This window comes from Mesoplodon bidens (assembly GCF_964165515.1).
Source record: "Mesoplodon bidens genome assembly, chromosome: 1".
In the NCBI taxonomy this organism is placed as follows: Eukaryota; Metazoa; Chordata; class Mammalia; order Artiodactyla; family Ziphiidae; genus Mesoplodon; species Mesoplodon bidens.
This window is the reverse complement of record NC_138176.1, coordinates 64,952,068-64,965,250: the sequence shown is the minus strand read 5'-3', so window position 1 is coordinate 64,965,250 and position 13,183 is coordinate 64,952,068.

The window sequence follows — 13,183 nt, the reverse complement described above, 5'->3', positions numbered from 1 at the left end:
CAGCATCCATGTTTGGCTGTGGCTCCATTTATTGAATTTCTGGTCATACTTCCTCAGTACAGACCCCTTCCCCAGGTTTGGCTCAGACTCCCAGCCAAGACTTCTCCCCTAATGATATTTCTGGGCTTGTGTATTGATGCAATGACAGCTGTGAAGAATGCTCTGTCCCAGAAAGGTCAATGAACAGTGTAATCCATAGACTAGCACAAAACCCATTGCCACAACACGGATTTTAACCTTTTGGTTTTGCTAAGGCAGTCTCCCAGCTCCTGCACCCTGCCTGGGGCTGTTAGTGATGGGGGGAGGCAGAGGTGGAATTCATTACAGGAATTCCCTATACCAGACTCTCCCTTCCGCCCTGCCAATCCCCTCAAATGCTGCATCTGGTGTCTTGGACCTGGGTTTATTGGAAAACAAATGCCTGATTAAAAGTGGCAGTGCTGCAGCTCACATTACAGCAAATGCAAGAAAGTGGAGCATGAATAGCCCACCCTATGTCTTCCTTCATGCTGTGGGAGCAAAGGATTCAGCTGCTGGCTCCTCAGCCTCTCCAAAGCAGCAAATCCCTTTTCTTTTTGCTCTTTCACAAGTTAAATTCCTGCTCTGAATCAGTCACTTTACTGGCACTGAGGGCCGGAAGCTAATGAGACTACATCCACTATTCTGAGGCTCCCATAGCCCAGCAGGGAAGTCCAAGGAAACACAGGGTTGCAACACATCCTGGTCTTATTCTGTGAACACTTTCTCAGGAAGGCAGTGGGTGAAATGGTTTAGACAGTCATACTCGTATTTGAAACCCATCTCTAGCTTCTGAGTATGGGCAAGTGACTTCAACTCTCTGAGCTTCCAATTCTTCATCTCAAAATGGGAGGATAGCCTTGAACAACATCTATTCCTCCACTGCTGGCCCCTAAGAAATGATAATTATATGGTGTGATAGAGTTGCTAACTATTGCTACAATAGCAATCCTATCACACTACATAAATGTGTCAAATCTATGTGTTGTACACCTTACATTTGCACAATGTTATATGTCAGGGAACAGCAAAAATATATATCAATCAATCAATTAATTAATTAATTATTAAACATCTTTATTGGAGTATAATTGCTTTACAATGTTGTGTTAGTTTCAGGTGTACAGCAAAGTGAATCAGTTATATATATATATATATATATATACACACACATATATATATACACATATATGTGTATATATATATGTGTGTGTATATATATATATATGTGTATATATATACGTATATATATACATAACTCTTTTAGATTCTATTCCCATATAGGTCATTATAGAATATTGAGTAGAAGTTCCTGTGCTATATAGTAGGTTCTTACTAGTTATCTATTTTATATATAATAGTGTGTAATAAAGGAAAGAAAAAGAAAATGGGATGACAGCATACCTGCATGGGGCAATTTTGGGAACAGTCTGTGGGAGCAGCCAGTGCATCAGAGGTATCCAAGAAGAAGGGGAAGTTTCCTGCCCTCCCCACCTGCAGTGCTCCATCCTGTGCTTCATGGACATTCCTGTAACACTCCGTTTTCCCCTCTACACTCCAGATTTTGATCTTCAACAACAATTAAGTCATTTAAACCACCCTGAGTCTCAGTTTCTCTTCTGTAAATGGGGAATGAAAGAAAACTGCCAGTCCTATCAATCTTATTGAATTGTTGAATGCCAAACGAGACAACAGTTGTGACCATACTTTGTAAATTATGAGGGCCCCTACACGGCTGCTCATTATCCATGTGAAGATACCCAAAAAGGGAAGTAATAGTGTTGAGGGAATTTTCCTGGGTTATAGGTATAGCCGACCCCCTCCTATCTGAGTTACATAGTTTTGATATCTTATATATGTTGTTTTAAAAATATTTTATTCATGTTATAAAAGCAATGCATCCTTGTAGTACTGCATTTAAAAACACAAAAAAAATGTTGAGAAGGAAACAAAAGCTACCCTTTATTCCACTCTACACATCTCATTCTGTTAACAGTGTTGTATATTTCCTCGCATAATCTCTGCATGTTTTGATTTGATCTGGCTTGGTTTTCAAGTTGAATAGCCTGGAAATCAGCTAAAAGAGGATAAGGGAGAGTGAAGTCAGAGGAGGGAAGTGGGTGAATACATAACTCATGATTTTTAGTGAAGCACAACTGATACTTATGTCTCAGTCTTTGATCTGAGTATTAAAGGAGGAAATTGCAAAGTGGAGAAATGTATATCCTCCCTCCTCAAAGTGTTTTCAAACAAACAGAAACAGGGTCCCAAGGCTTCCAGCTCAAGTGTCTAAATAATCACTTCACCAGGTACAAGCTTAGTGGCCCAGACAGAGGCTGGGACAAAGAGAGCTTGGCAACACTGGAAGATGGAGAATGTGTGTGTGTGTATGTGTGTGTGTGTGTGTGTGTGTGCAATTTTTTTTCTGAGAATTCAAGGGATAACAGTGAGGAATCACAGTGGGCCTCAGGGATAAGGGAGAGAATGTCCATCTGCAGGAAGATTCAGGGCAAAAAAATAAAATAAAAAATAAAGCAGATGAGATAAGAAGAGTCTCTGGAGCAGCCTTGGAGGAGGATTCAAGGCCAAGGATTTGTGAAACAGAGATTGGCTACAACAGCCTTGGGAGCCCATGGACTTAAACATCTCTATGTTTCCCTTAACTCAGGGGCCTTAACCTGAGGTCCAAGAAACTCCAAAGGGTACAAACCACAATAGAATATGAGAAGCTGCAGCTTGGTCACCAATGAAACCACAGATATTTTCATCACATTATAGTTGTTTCAAAATTAAAATTTTAAAATACCACTACTGTTTTATTATAGGAATTATTAAATCTACTACTAGATTGTGTTATTTAGTATATTAATACAGACATATATTACTATGTCTCAGTTTCATTTTTTTGTGTGTTTGGATAACTGGAATCCAATAATTGATTTCATTTGTAATTCTTTGTATTATATTTCATGCAGTAAAAAATATTATTCTTGGAAAGAGTCCAAAAAATAAACCATTGTTCAAAAGGGAACCATGACATAAAAAGGTGAATAACCCCTCCTTCAGTGTCTACAGGAGACTTGGAGAGAGGTTAACAGGGGCTTCCCGAGGCAGAACTGAAGAGTCCAGAGGCTTTTGGTTTCAAGAAACAGAAAATCGGACTTTGATTTAACAACAAGTGTACATATTATGTCAAACAACTTTAAATGCACAGGTAAGACTGGCTTTGAGCTAGGTTAGTTCAGTAGATCACAAAAGACAAGGGTGGCCCTTGTTCTATGGGTATCTCCACTCTGCCATCCACAGTGTCAGCTTGGAGACAGGATGGTTACCTTATGACCATGACCTGGCTGCAGGAGCAATCGAGCTATTTGTATTGTCTTTATTTTCACCTAGCAGGACACAGAGAAACACTTATTCCATTGTTCTCTTATAAGCAAAGCAAAGTGTTAAAATCTTCTGGCAACTCCTCCTGAGGACTCATTAGTGAAAATTTGGCCACATGCCCCTTTGCCAATCAATAATAAATAAGAATGATGTGATGAGCAGAATAGCTTGGGCTAATCAGAAACACCCTCCCCTGCTTCCTCAGTTCTAGAGTTAATTTCTAATACTACATATTGTGGCTACACAACAGGGAGAGAGAGGAATGAATCTTGTGTGGTCCACCATGATACCTCTGGGCTTTGTAATCGTCATGTTCTTAGTATATAACTTAACATGTTGGAGTTGCTGCGTTCAGCTGTTTAAACATCTGTTACAGCATTCTTCTAAGAATCTTTGCATGCAGAAGCACCAGGAACGGTGGATGAGCAGGATGCTAGGTGTAGACACAAGGGAAGTGACGTGTGATATTCTCAGAGGAGTAGTAAAGGTTTGTGCAATTTTCCAATCCTTGCACCCAAAATGGGTTAGAGGTAAGGGGAAACACTGAATATTCCAAACATCAAGGCCACTGGACAAGTCCCAGGATAATTGCCTCCATCCACAAGCAAACTCCTTCATTTTCCTTAATGCACCTTCCAAATGCTTACCCTATTTTATGCGTGTGCCAAGAAAAAGGAAGGGAAGCACTGGCTAGTAGTTGAGAACGAAGATTTTATAGCAACATGGCTTTGGTTCAAATCTGATCTCCACTAGCTTTGTAGCTTCTCTGTTTTTGTTTCCTCATTTGTAAGGTAGGAATTACAATCACAATGATCTTCTTACTGGTTTATGGTGGGTTTTAAATGAGTCATTACATGTCAAGTATGTTTCTAAGTTTTTGACGGGTATAAAGCTGTAAGTAAATCTTGCTGATATTTAAAAAATCTCTTTACCAATCCTCCTTCTTCTAACTAGGATACTAAAGCAATACAGGACCCGTTATTTGAGAAATGCCTCTAGTCCAAGTGGTGCATGTTTTAAGTGCTCAAAGCTATTTTCAGAACACATACAAAAATGTATGAAATAATCCACTCAGTCTTTTCACTGGTGGGAGTTTTGGTGGGTAGGTATATAAATTGCTATGAGCTTAAGTCTGAACTTGAGGGCATAATTGTTCTATTCTGTGCATGCAAAATGTACACATGCACACATAAAAAATAAAACAAACATACAAACAAACACCTACTGTCAACAAAGACAGCACAAGTCATTATGCACAACCTGGATACTCAACAGTCTCCCAGTCAATGTGGTATAAAGGAGATTGAATAATCACTAATATCTACATGTTGATATTATAGTCTGACTATAGAAAGTAATCCTTTTCTCTGCACCAGCCCTCTGCACTCAATGTTCTTTGAGTAACCAGGAGCCTTACATACACTCAAGAGGAAACATGCTCATGTTCCTCCTTTGCAGCTCTCATGCCGGGTTCTCCCCAAGTCACTTGTATCCTCACTGCTGCCACCTCATTGAAAAACTTATGCCTTCCTAGCATACTTGGACTCAAAGCTGCAAAACTGTTAAGAAGTCACATGACACTGCATCCTCTCATGACCCCTATGTGGCAAAGAAGTCTTTCTTTCATATTTTATGTCAGTCTGTGTTACCTGGGCTCTGGGTTGACACAGCTTATCTCTGAGAATCATAAGGTCTAAATGGCCCCTTCAGATTTTTTCTGCATATCCTCTGTCTGTTAAGGGACCAGGCACCATGCTTCATTTCTGTGTCTTTGTCCAGGCTACTCTCCTCCACACACATACACATGCTTATGCACACACACAGATCCATGTTTATTCCTGAAGATACTAGAATAAACACTGTCCCACCCCACACCATCTCTCCAACCCAAGAGGCAGCCTTCCTGTTGAGATATAGGTAACTAACTACCCAAGCAGTGAGGGGAGGAGGATAAATTTGTAGTTCAAGGAAAAAATCAAAATGGCAGTTGCATCAGGCAGCAAAAAAGTAGCCAAAAGAGAAACCATATTGTCTTCCAGCTAGGAGTGCTGAGTGTATAAAGAATAAGTTGGCAAGTGTTGACAGATTAATGATGGTGGCATCTGCTAGGAACATGTGGTGCTTCACAGCGACAATGAAGATGCTCCTGGAATTAGGAAGCATCCCCCTAAACACACTCAGGCTTCTACTTTCAGAGTGTGTGAGATTAGAATACTACACTCAATCCTAAAAGGAATGGGAGGAATGTGGTGTTGACCTTGACAGGTTAGTCATGTGTTGTCTCTGTTAATTGAATCTTTCTCTGTTCCTGTATATTCCTGTATTATGAGTAACCCAGTATGAGAGAGAAGAGATGAGCTGGACTCTTCTGTGTAACACATATTTCTGAGATAGTGAAAGAAATGTCAGATGATATGAAATTTCCTAAAGTTAATAGCCTGGGAAGCTCAGGAAAGATGAAGAAGTTAGTTCCACTGAAAGCAAGGCTGGAAGCCCCTTGACTTTAGGGGATGGTCATGCTCTTGATTGAAATTAACACACATACACACACACACTGGCAGTTTGGAGTCCTTCATCTACTTCTCTCCCTGGAAGGATAGCTTTGAACTTCTAAAAGGATGAAGGATAACCTCCAAAAAGTGTTACTAGATCATGGATTCTGGGCCAATGCTGTTATTAATTTAATGTAGAAAGAAATGACCCATCTGTTTATTGAGACATTAAAGAAGGTAAGTAGTTTACTCAAAACTCTGGGCTCAGCTGGGAAGTGGTGTGGGTTTGTGCAGATGTGTTTAATGTGCATACTTTAGCATCCTTCCAAAACCTCCTCTAACGCAGGGTGACCCCTCACAGTTTTCTGTAAAGGTCCCAGCATCATCTTCTCATCCTGCAGTGTCACTACTGATGTCCATCATGGGGACTTCTGTCCTGCTGAACACAGCAGTCCTGCTCTGGTTGTCAGGGCTTTATCCCAACCTGGCCCTGGGAGAGTGGATAAGAGTACTAACACCTGCATTTACAAAAACGTACAGAACTTATGTAATCTCCCTGGGCCTTTGCCTCCTCACCTCTAAAATACAGAAAATATCAATAGGTAACATTTTCTAAGCACTCATTTTATGCAGGTACTTTTCCAAGTGTTTTGCAAATGTTTACTCATTTAATACTCTTAGGGTTGAGGTAAAGACTAAGTGAATTAATAGATGTGTTTAGGACATTATTTAGGATGTAGTAAATGCTCTGTGTTTCTGCTAGAACCATTACTATGACTGCTGAAGCTATTTTTTTGTTATTGTATTAGTTTATTAGGGCTGCCATAACAAAAACCACAGATTGGGTGGCTTATGCAACAGAAATTTATTTGCTCACAGTTCTGGAAACTAGATGTCTAAGATCAAATTATTATCAGGGTTGGTTTTTTTCTGAGGTCTCTTTCCTTACAGAAGGCCATTTTCTCCTTGTGTCCTCACATGGCATGGTCTTCCTTCTGTGCTTGTCTGTGTCCTAATCTCCTCTTCATATAGGAACACCAGGCATGTTGGATTAGGGTCCACACATTTGGCCTCATTTTGACTTAATTACCTTTTTAAAGACCTGATCTCCAGATACAGTCACATTCTGAAGTCCTGGGGGTTATGACTTCAATATATGAACTTAGTGGGTGGGGTACAGTTTAGTCCATAACAGTTATGGTACTGTTCCCTTAAATGAACAGTTCCCTTTTCCCTTAAGTTCCTACTTTGAAACTACAGAGATGACTTTACAATAAGTCAATGAAAGTTGAGGTTGGAAATAAGGGATACATAAAGAAAGGAAATATAGAAAATGATTTAAAACTGCAGGTTGCTGTTACTGGTCCTTAAAGGCTGACTCTACACAATCCTGGCAGTCCACTGCCGTCTTATCTTTCCCAGGCAAAAGCATCTTCTAACATGTTGGTTCCAGTGGAAATTCGATTCTGACCAATGTATACAAGGTCACAGAGAATAAAGGAAATAATACTTTCTCATGCTATTCTAAGGTCAGTTTCTTTAGTTTTGATTTCTTGATTCAGGATATACAATATCCCAGGATAAAAGTCAATTTCCTTCATGAAAATTCCATCCATCTTCATGGGTTTTGTCCTTGGCCCTGAAGATGCAATCATAGTAAAACTTAATAGGTCATTCAGAATTATTATTTAATTAAAAGACATTGTCAATGTGAAACATGCTTCAAAATTTATTTTATATTCCAAGAGATAACATAAATTTTACATTATTTTTCCTATTTTCTATGTGTGACTTGTTCACGATTATCCTCCTATTCCTGGCCATGTTTTTTGTTTGTTTGTTTGTTTTGTTTTGTTTTGTTTTTTGTTTTGTTTTGCTTTGTTTTTTTGCAGTATGCGGGCCTCTCACTGTTATGGCCTCTCCCGTTGCGGAGCACAGGCTCCGGACGCGCAGGCTCAGTGGCCATGGCTCATGGGCCCAGTCGCTCCGAGGCATGTGGGATCTTCCCGGACCAGGGCACGAACCCAAGTCCCCTGCATCGGCAGGCGGACTCTCAACCAGTGTGCCACCAGGGAAGCCCCCTGGCCATGTTTTATGTTTTGAGTCATGTCTAATTTTGTTGGTGTTTTGCAGTCATTATTTCAAATATGAATTTCAAATGCACAATGGTTTTTTTGTGTGTTTTTGTTTGTTTGTTTGTTTTATTTGATTTGATTTGATTGATTGATTGATTTTTGCGGTATGTGGGCCTCTCACTGTTGTGGCCTCTCCCGTTGTGGAGCACAGTCTCCAGACGTGCAGGCTCAACGACCATGGCTCACAAGCCTAGCCACTCTGCAGCATGTCGGATCCTCCCATACAGGGGCACGAACCCGTGTCCCCTGCATCGGCAGGTGGACTCTCAACCACTGCACCACCAGGGAAGCCCATACACAGTGGTTTTATTTTCTGCTTCCATTATTATTCTTTTTCTGATCTAGTCTCACTTTTTAATCTTCTTCTGTAGCATTATCAGTTTATTTTCCTTTTGATCTCTAAGATTTATCCTTTGAGCTTTTCCTTTTTTCAGAGAAACTCTGTTTTCAGTTGATTCTGGTGTCTGATTCTTTGCCATTTTCTAGAATAATTCTAAGTTTAGCTGTTTTACTTTACTTTCATCAATGTTATTATTATTTTAAATTCAGAGTCTGCATAAGTCCTGAGCCACTTCTTTTCTGTTACATGTGTTTGAATCTTGGAAAGAACAGTTTCTTCTGAGTCATTTATTGACTCCCAGCAAGTGAGAAGGCTAACAGAAGGCAAAGGGCATAGAAAGTCAAAACCTTACATTTTGATTAATGGTCTCAATCGTCTTCAATCAATGTCCTCTGGCCCAAGGGCATGTATTCACCTAGTTTGAGTATTCAAGAAGTTTTAAGGTTCACAATAAAGTTCTGGAAATCTCATTTTCTCTGTGTTGTTACCTGCTTTTCTCCCCTTCCAGATTGCCCCTAGGTGGCTGCTTTGCTAATATTACCGCTAATAAAGTTAGCCTGTCTTCATGATTCTTCCTTCTGCTCTATCTCCCAAGCTGGTTTGTGGTCACTGTGAGGATACATTCTCTTCTACCTGTACAACTCTCTTATATACCTTCATCATTAAAGGATCATCGGATGGGTCTTTCAACACTGTGACAATTATTTTAAAGAGCTAAAATTATTTTAGAGAGCTGTACATCTATCCATAAATTTGAATAGGCTCTTATTGTCCTTTATTTAAATATTTGATTTCAGACATTCTTCATATTTTGTAATTGGCTATATGGCTTCCACTCCCCTTGTGTTTTTAAAGATGGTATTATATTTTTATTTATTTACTCTTTCTAAAATTATCTTGATGTGTTTCTAGAGAGGAAATTGATACACAATTCTAATTATATAAACTGCTATTTATTCTTACATATAATTTATTTGTTTTAATACATTTTCCCCCAAATATGTTATTCCTATTGGTATTTATGGAATGTGACATTTTTCCCACCCAAGATATTAACATATTTATAATTAATGGCTTCATAAATAGTAATACCAGATATGGAAGAATCAATGGCTAAGTATACTTAAGGAACACCAAGAGAAGGCGCTATTTTTTCTTACTCATTCTTCCAGGATAAGATGAAAACTACAGGATTCATAAAAGCTGGAGCTTTGTTTTATTACTTGCCATAACACATTGCTTATGCTAGTACAAGGAACCTAGTAAATCTCAGTAAGTTTTTGTTGAATGAATGAATGAAATCCATGCCTACAAGTCCTTCAGCCATCTTCATAATCTCACCCCTCAAAGAAAAAGAACAATCACTCAAAGAAAAAGAACAAATATTGTTCATAAGGAAAAACATATATAATCTTGGTTAATCTAAAATCACACAGAGAAAAAGTTACCTTTTGGTCCAAGGAAACAACATGATCTCCAAAGTCCACATTCTGCTGAAAAAGATATACAGTTTATATAACTAGGAAGGACACACCTTCTGATTCTGGGATGACCATGTTTATTTTGAGCTCAGCATTTCTCCCCTAGCTCCCTGAACAAAAGAGTAAGAATATTTTTCAACTTTTTCATAACCAAAAAGAAAAAGTCCCTTTTCTTTTCTCCCAGAAAATAAGAAAATATTTGTTCCAAAGTTCAACTGAATTTATCTCCAATTAGAGGACAGAAATTCCTTGTCATTTTTAGGTGACAATTTTTTTAGCTTCTATTCCTACTAAAGTTAAAGAAAATAATTGCAGCACAGATATCTTATCACAGGTATTTTTAAAACAAATGCACATTGGGATTAGAGTCAGTGTAAGTGTTAATGATTAGAGGAATGATAATTAAAATGTGTAGGCTGTGTACCATAGAAAACTGTATGCCAATTAACAGCTATAGGGCAGAAACAGAGCTACACCTTCACTATTTAATGCTGAGTGTGAAAAGAAGATAACATAAATTCTATAGCACAGTACTATATAATGTAAGTTACATATTCACAACAAAATAATTCATATTCTACAAGACTATTTACAGGTAAAAGGACAGATGTCAAAAACACTAGAATAGTTGTTTTTGGAAAAGGAAAGAAATAAGAATAGGGGAGAGGGATGCAATATAATGCATACATACATACATACATAAATGCATTCAACTAGACAGGTCCTTTGCAGGAATCAATGGTAAATTGAGGACTATGAAAGACTCAACCTAATGTAACATGAGAGTAAAAAACATAAAAATTTGTAGGACATAAGACAGACTATGATGAAAAGTCACTGGCTCAGGGGCTGCAAAGAAAAAAATCTACTATATTAAACAGGAACTATGATATGGGGTATGAAGAAGAAATGAAGAGTAAAAATAACCTCAAAGATTATACCTAGAACAGACTAGATAGCCCAGAAATAAACTCACACATCTATGGTCAATTAATCTTCGACAAAGGAGACAAGAATACACAATGGAGAAAAGACAGTCTCTTCAGCAAGTGGATGTTGGGAAATCTGGACAGCCACATGTAAATCAATAAACTTAGAATATGCCCTCACACCATACACAAAAAAAACTCAAAATGGCTTAAACACTTACCATAAAATTCCTAGAAGAGAACATAGGCAAAGCATTCTCTGACATAAATCTTACCAATGTTTTCCTAAGTCAGCTTCCCAAGGCAATAGAAATAAAAGCAAAAATAAACAAATGGGACCTAATCAAACTTATAAGCTTTTGCACAGCAAAGGAAACCATAAACAAGACGAAAAGACAACCTACAGACTGGGAGGACATATTTGCAAATGATGCAACTGAATAGGACTTAATTTCCAAATAACCAAAATATACAAACAGCTCATACAACTCAATAACAAAAAAACATACAACTCAATCAAAAAATGGGCAGAAGACCTAAATAGACAAATTTTTTTCCAAAGAAGATAAGTAGATGGCAAATAGGTAAGTATATGAAAAGATGCTCAGCATTGCTAATTATCAGAGAAGTGCAAATCAAACTATAATGAGGTAATGAGGTATCGCCTCACACTGGTCAGAATGGCCATCATCAAAAAGTCTACAAATAGGGAATGCTGGAGAGGCTTTGGAGAAAAGGGAACCCTCTTACACTGTTTGCTGAATGTAAATTGGTGCAGCCATTATGGAAAACAATATGGAGTTTCCTTAAAAAACTAAAAATAGTATTACCATATGATTTAGCAATCACACTCCTGGAGAAAATATTAATTTGAAAGGATACATGCACCCCAATGTTTATGGCAGCACTATTTATGGTAGCCAAGACATGAAAGCAACCTAAATGTCCATCGACAAACGAATGGATAAAGAAGATTTGGTGTATATACACAAAGGAATACTACACAGTCCTAAAAAAGAATGAAATAATGTCATTTGCAGCAACATGGATGGACCTAGAGAGTATCATACTAAGTGAAGTAAATCAGAAAGAGAAAGACAAATACCATATGATATCACTTATATGTGAAATCTAAAATATAACACTAATGAACTTATTTATGAAACAGAAGCAGACCCACAGACATAGAAAACAAACTTATGGTTACCAAAGGGGAAAAGGGGAGGGGAAGGGATAAATTAGGAGATTGAGATTAACATATACACAGTACTATATGTAAAATAAACAACAAGATCTTACTGTATAGCACAGGGAACTATATTCAATATCCTATAATAACGCATAATGGAAAAGAATATGATAAAGAATATATATAAATGCATATATATATATATATATATATATATATATATATATATATAACTGAATGACTTTGTTGCACACCAAAAACCCATGCAACTTTGTAAATCAACTATAATTCCATAAAATATATATATATATATATATATATATATATATATAACTAGAGGAATGTGTAAAAAGAAATACAATTAAAACACTCATTCCAAGTTTTCTTGATTCTCCAGTGATTTCCCACATTGGAATGAACTAGATGAATGTTTACATTGTTCTAAACAGATCTACAATACTAGGGTGTAAGAGAAGGTTATGAACTGCATGGGCAGATAAAAGCATGAAGGAGGTCACTGTGAATAACTCGGGAGAAGGTATTGGGAAGTCTCAGCTTTACCCCTCGGGATACTGAAGCAGGATTGCAGCCTTGAGGAAGAGGAGTAAGAGCAAGAAAAGCTATCCAGACAGGGGTATCCAGGCACCCAGGTACCAAAACATGAAGTAGAAGGTAAGGAAGGGTTTACCATAGGAGTCAGTTATGGTGTTGTGGTTTCATAACATCTGTATATCCAGAAGTAGGCAAGAAGTGGGAATTGTTTCATATTTCTATCTCCCTGGTAAGAATTTTATTTAACTTAGTAATAATATTTTATTATAAAATGAAAATAATATAATAATATAATATTTATAAAAATAAATATTTTATAAAAATAATAAAAGCATATTAGTAAAATAAAAACAATATTTAATTTTTATTACATGATAATAAATATCACAATGACAGAATAACATCTGTTTAACATAGTAACATGTTAAAACAAAGAAAAGCAGAGAGAAGGAGAAAATTGTTCATAATCCAATAAACAACTATTATCATTCAATATGTTTCTTTCTGGTCTTCTCAGATATAATGTTATTTTGTAACTTTGGTATGCATAAATATAATTATACTCATATGCTCTTTTTTCTCATTTCACATCATAATTTAAGAGATTTGTGAAAGTATCATATATGCATCACACACATATATTTTAAAGTCTGAAAAATA